Source organism: Canis aureus, chromosome 13, assembly GCF_053574225.1.
Source record: "Canis aureus isolate CA01 chromosome 13, VMU_Caureus_v.1.0, whole genome shotgun sequence".
NCBI lineage: Eukaryota > Metazoa > Chordata > Mammalia > Carnivora > Canidae > Canis > Canis aureus.
This window is the reverse complement of record NC_135623.1, coordinates 53580628-53592807: the sequence shown is the minus strand read 5'-3', so window position 1 is coordinate 53592807 and position 12180 is coordinate 53580628. Positions and strand designations below refer to the sequence as shown.

At 36.0% G+C, this 12180-nt stretch overlaps 1 long non-coding RNA gene across 2 annotated transcripts in view; it reads right to left on the bottom strand.

Moving 5' to 3' along the window:
• LOC144282527 (uncharacterized) overlaps positions 1 to 12180 on the bottom strand; it is a 33316-nt gene that overhangs the window by 17285 nt on the left and 3851 nt on the right. The window lies entirely within an intron of this gene.

Sequence of the window (12180 nt, the reverse complement as noted above, 5' to 3'; positions counted from 1 at the left end):
CAGTGACTGCTTTGTGTTATCATGGTCTAAAAAATAGGACTGTATTTTCTTTCTTTTTTTTTTTTAACCAAGAGAAAACAAGATACATTTGGTCATCAAAAGCAACCCTTTCAGAGAGGGCAATTTAGAATGTGGTGGAAAGCAAATGCCTGCTTGTTAAAGCCACAGGTATTCCCTCACTTGCCAGTCTCCGTTTTTCCAGAAACAGCTGCTCTGAAGGTTGGCTGAGGTCTTGTTTAGAGAATCAATTAGCCAAAGAAGTTTGGGCCAGTGAAGAATGTCACTCAAGTATAGAAAGATTTGGAAAACACTTCTACTTTTGTGTTTCCTGCAAGAGAATCTATCCTGTTATGCACCACTAAAATACCATGTAACTTAACAAAGAAATGAATCAATCTAAAATGGGTTTCATGGATGACCTTAGCAAAGAAAATGCTGACCAAGCTAAAACTTGAGCCTAATGACAAGCAACGGTCCACACAGTTATAGAAATACATCATGATCCTCAAGATGGTTTCAATTTTATTTCTACTTTATTTAAAAGCATGAAGTGTTTAAAAGTTCTATTGGCAATATAGGCCTTTAATTCATCTAAGAAGTATTTTTCTTGCAGTGAAAATATATACATGTATAATACAGGCATTCTCCAGAATTTCTCCTTGATATGCTTAACTCATATAGAAAACATGTATTTGACTTTGAGGAAAAGAACACGTATCATTCCAGCTTCAAAATACTTGATTCTACACCTTTATCATCATTATCATTTTCACCCTCCTCCTAATTTATAGAAAACCAATGAAATATATTCACATGTGTGATATGATTACTTTGGCAACTATGTGAAGAAAAGATCAGAGATAGTTGCATACAAGTTACAAATAACAATGGAGATATTATTCTAAGAATCCAAGGAAAAATCATGAGAGACTGAATGAAACTGTTAGTAGGAGAAATATATCTCACATGGTAATTACCAATTATTTAAAAAAGCATCTTATTTCTATATTGCCTAGCTCCTTTTCTCAAAAGGAATAGGTGTCTCTAAATATATTTTATATTACAGTATTTATTAAACAAGTTTGGTATTACCTTCTTTTTATTAAGATTTATTTTGAGAGAGAGAAAGAATGAGTGCATATGCGTGAGAGGGGTGAGGAGCAGAGAAAGAGAATCCCAAGCAGACTCTCCCCTAAGTGTGGACCCGGGTCTCCATCTCAGGATCTGGAGGTCATGACCTGAGCTGAAATCAAGAGTCAGAGTCTTAACTGATTGAATCACCCAGGCACACCTGGGATTTCACTTTTTTGTGATAATTAAAGCCATATTGGCAAGGAGATCATCAAAGGAATAAATATAAGTAGAGAAGACAAGATAAAGGAAGGGAATGGAGAAGACAGGAAAAGAAGAAAGGAGGGGAAGGGAATGAGAAGGGAAGAGGCACAATCATGCAACATATAATTGAGCCTTAAAATTCTAGGTGATGGAATATTTATCAGAGGAAAATAAAACATTCCCTGCCTCCTGGGAACTTTCATTCTGTCTCTATATAAGCAAAATATGTAGTATGTTCATAACTTGGAGAAAAAGTATGTTCTGCTTTGGAGAAAAATTAAACACAGGAAAGTAAGCTAGGGAATGTGGAGGTGGTTGTGATTTCAGACATGATAAAGAACGTCTATCTGAGGAGCTCATTTGATGGAAGTGACGAAGTGATGACTGGGGAAAAAGTGGGCCAGGCAGAGGAAACAGGGAGTGCAGAAACCATGAGCCTGCAGCAAGAAGGCCAGTATGACTAGAGGGAGAAAAAAAAAGAGTAGTAAAAAATGAGGTTGCCAAATCATGTTGGCTCTTGCAGGCCAATACAAGGACTTTGGATTTTGCTTAAATATGTTGGAGAGGGATGCCTGGGCGGCTCAGTGGTTGAGCATCTGCCTTTGGCTCGGGTCATGCTCCCAGGGTCCCGGAATCAAGTCCCCACATCGGGCTCCCTGCATGGAGCTTGCTTCTCCCTCTGCCTGTGTCTCTGCCTCTCTCTCTCTGTCTGTCATGAATAAATAAATAAAATATTTTTTTAAAAAGTATGTTGGAGAGCCAACAGACAGTTTTCAGCAGAGGAAGTAAGGTGATCCAACTTACTTTTTAACTGCTATCACTCTGGCTGCTATTTTGAGAACAGACCATGGGAAGACAAGAATGAAGCAGAGAGGCTATCATCAAGAAACAATTGCAACGATCCAAGTGAAAGATGATGGCAGCAGGGGAACTGGTGAGACATGGTGAAGTTCTGAGAGCATTTTTCAGATGGAGCCACCAGGATTTACTGAATGGCTTGAATGAGATGAAGGGGTGAAGATGAGATTTTGGCCGGAGTCTGAGATGAGGAAGATTATCTGAGCAACGGGTTTTCAGTGTAAGATTGGGAGGAGTTTGCTAGAAAACAGAAGTCAGATTGGACCCATTAGATACCCTACTGGGTATCCATCAGGATGTTGAGTGGGCAGCTGGAACCGGGCATCTTCGGAGAAGTGAGCCCGAGATGATACATTTGAGAGGCATCTCCATACAGAGGATAACTCTCAATGAGACTGAGCTCATGACCAACAGGGTGAATGTACCAGAGAAAGACGCAAGGGAGCTCCCAGCACTCCAACATGAAGGCATCTGACGAGGAGGGGATTGGCACAGACCCCCGCGAAGAGGCAGGGAGAGGGACATCCTGAAGAGCACATCCTAGAAGCTAAGCCACGAACTTCAAAAAAGGAGAGAGTGGTCACTTTTGTCAAATGGGAAGTCAAGCCCTTTAAGGAAGGCCTGGAATGTGTGTCCCTGGAGTCAGTGTTGGTAGAGTGGATTTGGTGTTGAAAGGTGGGTTAGGGAGGACTTGAGGGAGATTGGAGTAGAGAAATCAGATCCAAGTGAATGGATAAGCTTTCAAGAAGTTTTGCTGTAAATGTTTGTAACTAAAGGACACAATAAGATCAATAATTTAATAGGATTTGCTCATGTCCTTATCACAGTTCTTTCATGGTCTCCTTATTCTTTTCCTATTATTTCTGTTGCTCTTCTGTCCCTCAAGATGAAATAACCAGAATAATGTGCAGCATCCCAAGTGTTGATACATTAAGGCTTTATTTAGATTCGTTCTGCTTATTCTTCCTTTAAAAGATTAGGCAATGGTTAGATCATCTAAATCTCTTTTGGAGGATAAATAACCTTCATCCCCAAAATTGCATAATTTTTTCCTAATTTTGATGGGTTAATATTAAAAACTAAATGATGGTTATTTTTTAATCTATATGACAAATACTGATTTTTTAGACACTATGGAGGCAACGCAAAGCTTTATTGGGAAGATATCTTTTCCTTAAAAAGCCCATGGTATATTAGTGGAGATAAGACATGCACCTATATGACTATGATATAAATACAAAAACTTTGTCAACATGGAAATCCCCAACAGCCATGTTAATCTGGTTTTGTTCTCATCACCACAATGAGAGCTAGAATGGCCAAGCTATTTAACAGGGCTTTTCATTCCCCAGATCTCTTTTTTCCTGTTTTCACCCCAGTAAATCAAATGCCCTGAAATTTTTTATGACCTAAGGGATTTGGGGAGTGGTGTATATTCAGAACTGAGTAATGCCTTCCCAAGGAATAGGATTGAGGGCTCACATTGACCAAGAGAGAGGGCTCACGTGGATGAAAATAGAGGGTTCACAATGACCAACATTGGTCAATGTTGTAAAAGGTACCTGGGAGGTTACTGGCCAGAGGAGACAGAACTTGAGTGTACACAGGAACTTTGAAGTCCGTTCCTGGTTTCATTTCCCAACCATCCATCTTTCCATAAACCTTTCTGGGTGCAGAAGTCCTATTTTCCACCACCGAAGTAGAGTTTTTATAATGCAAGTTCTGAAGTGGTGTTACTTACACCAATAATCTTCTGATATTTATTTAATTTTAAAATGTACATCAAGTTGGATATTACTGACTTAACTTTCCTGTAAGGAATTATGGACTGATTGCATATGTGATACCAGGAAATAGCTGCAGATGGCTAGAGAGCTTCACAAAGTCAGTAAAGTGCTATCAGTGAGAGATCTTATAAATACCAACAAAAGGGATATTTTCACATGGTATATATCGTACATAGAAAGTCTCTTTTCAGCAAAGAAGCTGGTCTATGTATCCTTATGAAAAAGCTGGAGGGTGCATCTGTGCAAAGTTGATCAGGCATCTGCTTTTGGCTCAGATCATGATCCTGGAATCCTGGGATCAGATTGAACCCAGAGTCAGGTTCCCCTGCTCAGTCGAGAGTCCGCTTCTCCCTTTGGCCCCTACACCACCATCACCACCACCACTGCCTCTGGTTTGTGCACTTGCGCTCTCTCTCAAATATTTAAGTAAAATCTTTTTTAAAAATCTGGAATACTCAGGAAGACCACTACAGTACCACCGGCTTGAAGTTTGGAAAGAAACAAATTTCCATTTTACAGAATTAATTATTTTTTGCAATTAATTATTAAATAACGTGAGGGCAGAAATCTGCCTACTAAATTCCCTACTCTATGGACTTAGCTTTCCTTATTAATTGGAATAGAGTTTATAATATACACTTAAGAAAACCTCTCTAGTGACTAAGACTTTACAATAGTAAGAAAAACTCATCATTTGCTCTAAATCTTAGTGGGTTTATAACAACCTCTGAGTAATGAGACACTCTTTGCTTCAACACCTCAACCCAGGTCTAAAGATAATGATATCTATTCTCAAATCACATTTACTTATCAACACTGAAAATCTTGTCTGCTTACTAATCTATGCATTTAGAGGCCAAGACACTGGTTACCCTGGGAGAAAGAAGGGGAGACATGATGACAAGGAGCACCAAGGTGACTTCTGGCATACAGATTATATTATGTTTTTTGATTTGGGTATTGATTCTACAGGTTTATTCAATTTGATATGTGTTACCCCTCTGTGTGTATGTGTGTGTGTGCAATGTTTCAATAAAAAATTAAAAACCAACTATAGATGCTTAAATTCTGAAAATCAGTAGTGTTGTTGCAGTTTAAGTAAAAAGTCTTATGCCACTGAAACTTGCACTTCGCATTTTATATCACAGTTAAGACAAAATGTCTATCAGAGTTCTACCAAAGAGACAGAATCAGTGAGATATATATATGATATATATATATGAGAGATTTATATCAAGGAGTTGTCTCATGAAATTGTGTGGTTTGGTTGGTCAGAGTTCAAAATTTGTAGAGCAAGCCTACAGGCTGGAATTCTCAAGTAGAAGCTGGGACTGTAGACCCCACACGTAAGGCAGAAATTTCTGTTTTGCGCATAGACCTTTCTAACAATTGGATGAAGCCTATACACATTATCTAGGCTAGTCCTCTTTACCTAAAGTGAACTGGTTTCAGATGTTAACCACTTTCACAAAATAACTTCACAGAAGTACCTAGATAAGTATGTGACTGAAAATGTGGGTAATATAGCTTACCCAATTTGACACATAAAGCTATCCATTGTAATGAGTTACATGAGGAGTATAGGTTCCAGTTAAAACTCCTTCTTCATTTTGTCAAGGCTATGTTGTCTCATCAGGAGTTTTGCAAAGAAACTTTATAAAATAATCCGGTTATAGGTGAGAGCAAACTTATTTTGCACATTGTGTGCGCAAACTCAGTACTTTCTATGCCTCCTTCAGCATGACCCTTAAAGAAGAAATTCTTCATCCTTATTGTCTTCTCAGAAATGAATTACATTTAGAAAGGCTGAAGAAATCTGTTCATTCGTTTGGAGCGATAATAGCATTCCAACAAGCAAAACGTGTTTTTTTTTTTTTTTTTTTTTTTAACCAGCATCGAAATTTGCCAGAATTTATGTGTATGCAAAAAATTAAAGGAGTTTGAATTTTAAAATTTCAAACTTGGCACATGTATTTCTCAAGTGAGGCATGTGGGTTTTGCAAGTTTGTGGGGATAGGGAGGGGGAGAGGAGGGATTCATTTGGGAATGAATGTTACCAGCAAAAAAATAACTGAAGGTTCTGATTAGGTCGCCAGCATTCAATGATGAATATAGTGATATACTCTTCCTTTTGGTTTTTCAAGATTGATCCCAAGGAATAAGAAGAAGAGGCCTATTGGCTTCTATTGGGGACTGGTAGAGTCCCCATGAATGATGCATTCCTTCCCCCAAATCCCTGCAATGTCTAGGACACCATCACAGAGTCTACTCTTCTTTCTCATTGCTTATCAGCTTTATATAGTGTTAACTATTCTCTGAGCTGATAATAGTAACAAGAGCTTACAAGTACTGAACACTTAGTGTGTCAGGAACTGTTCTAACTGCTTTATATATTTACTCATATAATGCTCTCAACAACCATGAAAGAGGTACTCTTATTTTCCCCATTTTACAATTAGGGAAACTGAGGACAAAGAAGGACAGTAATATGTTTCAAGTCACATGGTTACTAAGTAGACAGCCAAGCCAGGATTCAAACTCAAGCAGCCTGACCGCAAAGAGTGCCTCTGAACCACTAGTCTAATCCCCTGGTATCAATAAGAATGATCTGACACTCAGGCACAAGCTGAGAAGTTGTTATTCTCAAACCCATTCAACTGTTAAAATATATGCTTTTTCAACCAACAGAGTTAAAATGGAATCTCTGTCAGATATTAACACACCTAAAATTTAAACTTGGCAATGAAACCCATTCAAACTGAGGTGCTGAATGGACACTAGTTAATAATATCTACCAATCAGACGTGGGGCTGGCTTGTTTTCAGTTTTAAATGTGTAGGACTTCATGTGACGAACACAATTTGCAGTGTTTAAGTTTTTCATTTGGACTTCTGCCTCAGGGGAGCTTACCTAGGATTGCCTCTGGGTAAATAATTATCAGTTTCTTTATTCCAAAATACTTTGAGGGAAATAAGTAGGGTTTTTTTTTTCTAATCCATTAATTTTTATTGGTTTATTTAAAAAACTGTAGGATAAGATTCTATGAAAGAGAATTCATAACTTGCTTTTGGTAAAATTCCACTTTCTCCAATATTTTGTCTCTAGACCAACAAAAAGAGCAGTGATAATATCTTTTCGGAGGCAAAATTGGTGTGGATTTTTTTTTCCTCTTAGTAGAACTTTAGACTCTGAAGAAGTATTTTAGTATGCTTATTTAAAGAACAGCTAGATTTACTGCCAAATAGCTCTTCATGAAAGACATATGTAAATACAGCAGAGTAAACGAGATAATTCTATTTCATTTGAAAAACACTTTCTTAATTATGTGAACTTGTTTGAAAGAATATGAAATGCTCTGTATTTAGTTCTGTAAGAAGTTTGGCTATGATATTTATGATGTAATCATAGCCAGGAGTTGAAAACTACATTAATACTGAATGCAAAACTCTTTTTTTTTCTCTCTTCTTGTATTTTTAATAAAGGAAAATGCTAATTAAAAAATTGATAGCAAAAAAAAATCTTCTCTGGCACTAAGTACTGCCATTTAGCTTTATTTTATTTGTAATGTGTCAGAATTTACATTTGCAATGTTCTAGTCTCCAAACTATTATGTTTAAAAAATTGAATTAAATATGTTCTTTTATCAAAGGTATCATTAAAATGCACAAAAAGCTAGTCTTATTTATATCTTAAGGTAGTGCACCAGAACACTTCTGCCCCAATGCAGTTTCCAATAAATATCTAATATTTTGTTTCTCCTCATTCTAGATATGAAACCGGCATATGGAAGCAATTTCATATCAACTATCTAGTTCAAATCTTAAGACTCTGAAATAATTTGAAAGATGATACTATCTATGAGCCTATGACTAAGTGACTAAGTGCCTTGCCCCAAATCCTACTGTTAATGAGTAAAATCCGTTCAAGGATATTAATTTCCTGCCTTCCAAAGCTAAGCTCTTTCTCACTCCCTTATGCTGCCAATGCAACTCTGATTTAAATACTGATCTTGCTGGTTAATTTCTCTCCCTTTCTTGGCCTTAGCAACAACATACCACAATCCAACTAGTTTAGGCAATATATGCATACTAAACATTCACCATATATTATCCTTGGAAACATTTTGTTCCTGTTGTTCCACTAAAGTTAAAGTGATCATTGCTTTAGAAATGTAGAAAAACTGTATGTATGAGATCACTAATAAAATTCCAAAACTGAACTCATTATCACTCAATACCACAGTCTCAACAAGCCAGCTTATTCCAGTGAATGTCACACTCATTGACTCTGTAACATTAGCCAAATGCATGAGAGTCACCCTGGATTCCTTCCATTCTCTTGTCCTCTATTCCAATCAAAAAATCTTTCATTTTCCCTCCAGGATGTTACCTTTTTCTTGCCTGGGTGATTGCCATGGCTTCCTATGTGCTCTTCTCATCAAGATCCTCCTCCTGCTCCAATCAAATTATTGCCAAAGGGATCTTTCTGTCCCACTATTACACACCAGCTTTGAAAATTTCAACACCTTCTTCAGGATAAAGTTAAATCCCACAGGCAGGTATATGTAGTGATGTACTCTGACCTCCTTAGCCTCATCTTCTCCCACCCTTTTCTCTACACCGTCCATTATACAACCTGTTACCATTCACAGGGTCTCTTGTCTATTGACCTACACACATGTTCTCTGTTCTGAAAACACAGTCCTCACCCTCAACACAGGAAAAAAATGTGTCATTGCAACAGTAATAGTTTGAATATTAATCAATGCTCTTATCAGGTTTTTTCACTAGTATTTAAGAGAATCCCCTGTTCTGCTCACCTCTCTGTTACACTGGTCCTTCCTACTTTTCTTCTACTAATGAACAATTTCAGTAATGTATAACAGTTTTCAGATTAAAAGTGAACAGGCAATGTCACACTGCGATATGAGGTCAGAACTAGGAGGGACAGAGTTAATACAAACTCTAAGGGCAATTAAGGAATTGAAGTTTTAGGGACCCCTGGTTGGTTCAGCAGGTAAACTGCTTTCGGCTCAGGATGTGATCCTGGAGTTCAGGGATCTCCCTGAGGGGAGCCTGCTTCTTCCTCTGCCTATGTCTCTGCCTCTCTCTCTCTCTGTGCCTCTCATGAATAAATAAATAAAATATTTTAAAAAGGGGGGAGGATCTAAGTTTTAGACACAGTGTATCCAAAAGAAGGATATATATGTATTTATATATATCATGTATATATATATATATATATATATATATATATATATATATATACATAATGTCTCAAGTTATTCAGGAAAAAATAATCATCCAGAAGCCTGGCAAAAGTGGGAGGAGATTCTTCTATATTCCAGTAGAATTGATGCTACCTGAATTAGCACAATACTCCAAAATCATTTTCATAGTGTGCACATCATTTGAATGCTAGCTTAAGATCTAACAAGAGACACCTAAACACAATGAGCTAAATGGTTTAATGACAAACACTGGGCTTAAATTAATCTTTTATTCAAGAATGGGTAACTATAAATTAACTAATATTTAGTTAGTTATAAAGTAGGCTCCACACCCAGCATGGAGCCCAAAGCAGGGCTTGAACTCACAAGCCTAAGATCAAGACCTGAGCTGAGATCAAGAGGTGACCATTTAACCAAATGGACACCCAGGCACCCTTAGAGTGGGTACATAAGCTAGATGCATACGCTAGAAGAAAAGACATATTCCAAGTGCAGAAGAATTAGTTAGAAGATTCAGAAATCTCCTACAATCTTGCACTCTATTAAATTTAAAGAAACAAGTGAGATAATGATGTGAAATTGAAATAAAACTGAGCATGACTAAAATCCATAATAAACAAGAAGTCCAGGGGATCCCTGTGCGGCTCAGCAGTTTAGTGCCTGCCTTCAGCCCAGAGCATGATCTTGGAGTCCTGGGATCGAGTCCCACATCAGGCTCCCTGCATGGAGCCTGCTTCTCCCTCTGCCTGTGTCTCTGCCTCTCTCTCTCTCTCTCTCTCATAAGTAAATAAGTAAAATATTTTTAAAAAAATTAAAATAAAGAGGAAGTCCAAGGCTAACTAAGCCTTGAGTAGTATGAAATAAGGTAATAATGCGACAATAGAATTTCAATTGAATTAAAATTTATAGTACAATCAGTATAGAGTACAGAATACAGAAAAACCAAATCAGTGATATGGTGTATAACCTGAAAAGATGAGCTACAATGCAGTGAATTCAAAACAAAAACTCCAAGGGAAAAAGAGCACATTAAAACACAAGGAAAAGTCAAGAACATACTTGTAGAAAACCTTTTGAAACTGCAGTGCAAACCCATAGTAGGTGGGATTGCTGTTGCTCTACATGCTGCAGGAAATTTTACTGAAAAGGTATAAATTACCTAAGCTCTCTTGAAAATTTTGCATAACCAAAATGAAAAACAATATATAGGTAGAAAAAAGTATGCTACCTAAAATAAAAAAAAAATAAGAAAGTCTCAGATATATTCTTAGGGACACAAAATGTCAAAAACAATGGAGTAATTAATAGATGTATATGCATCAAAATAGTTGTTTTACATAAGAATAATAAAATGACAATCTAAGATACCCAATAGGTCTAATACCAAAGTGTGATTCATCAGGATAAGATAAGCAGTATTCTAGAGGCATCTGAATAAGAAGTCAAAATTAAGAGTTATACTGAAAATTAACATCTATAGATATTTTTAAGGAAAACAATTTATATCTCCCTGAAGAGCTAACCCAAGCTAAGATGCAAGCTTGTATACAAAAAACAAAAAGAGAGCTTTACATATATATATATATATATATATATATATATATATATGTATTTGTGTTTATGTTCATTTATGCATCTGTGTAAGAGCTAATAAAGAATATTACTCATGGACTCTTGCAAAACAAAATATTATTTCAAGTCTAATTTTAATCTAACCAAGAGAATATTCAAAAGAGAACTCTAGAATATAGAGTATGTTATCTACTAGGGCAAGATAGTGTCTTGAAACCCGTTGAACATTGTTAAAACTAAATAACTGTCGCTAATATAGCTATGGAGATGAATACAAATGCCATAAATATTTAAAATAAGAATATAATGCCAATTCAAAACAACATTATAGAAGTATTCTAGTAATAAAACCCAGATTAAATAGTTTCGACAAATTGAGTCATTTGGAAAATAATGTTGTTCAAAAACAATATGTTCTCACCAACCAGAGTCAAATTAAGAACTAAATATCATGTTTAAAATATTTAAAAATCTGTAATAATCAAAACAGTGTAGAGTCACAGAATCAAACCAAACAAAGGAAATAGGGGAAAAAATGCCCACAAAAAGGTTAGGTGCTAGCAAACTTAAGAATTCAGATAAGAATGCTTATCTTAAGCATAAGATAGTGCTTTAAATCAGGAGAGGAAGAACAATTTATTTAATAAATAAAGCAGGGAATTTATCATTTGGGGAAAAAATGGATCACTTCCCCCAAGATATACCCTAGAATGCATTACAGATTGAATAAAGACTTATATTGAAGTAATGAAGCAAAATGTTTTATAAAAATCTCTAGGGGAGGAGTGCTTGGGTGGCTCAGTGAAGTGTCTCCTTTGGCTCAGGTCATGATCCCTGGGTCTTAGGATCAAGCCCCGAGTTTGGCTGTCTGAGCGGAGAGCTTACTTCTCCCTCTCCCTCTGCTGCTCCCCCTGCTTGTGTTCTCTTACTCTCTGTCAAATAAATAAAGAAAGTCTTAAAAAAAAAACTCTAGGGGAATATTTACACAGATTTAGTGCAGATAAAGCTTTCTAGGCATGCAATCAATGCATCCAGTTAAAAAAAAATTAAGGAAAATATTGATATATTTATCACATATATATTTAAAATATTTATTTCTTTTAATTAAATCCATATTAAAAATTGGAGAAAATATTTTAAACATAAGTGATAAGTAAATGTTAAATATTCTTTATATATAAAAAGTTCTTAGAAATCAATAAGACAAAAACAGCAATGGAAAAATGGAAAAAACATAAGTAACCTATTAAAATATGTCATTTGTACATTTAAAAAATAAGATAATACCTTTTACCTAACAGATTGTAAAGATTGTGTTTATTTATAACATCTCAAATTAACAAAGTTGTGAAGAAATAAATTCTTTGTACACTACTGGTAGAATTATAAATTAATTTA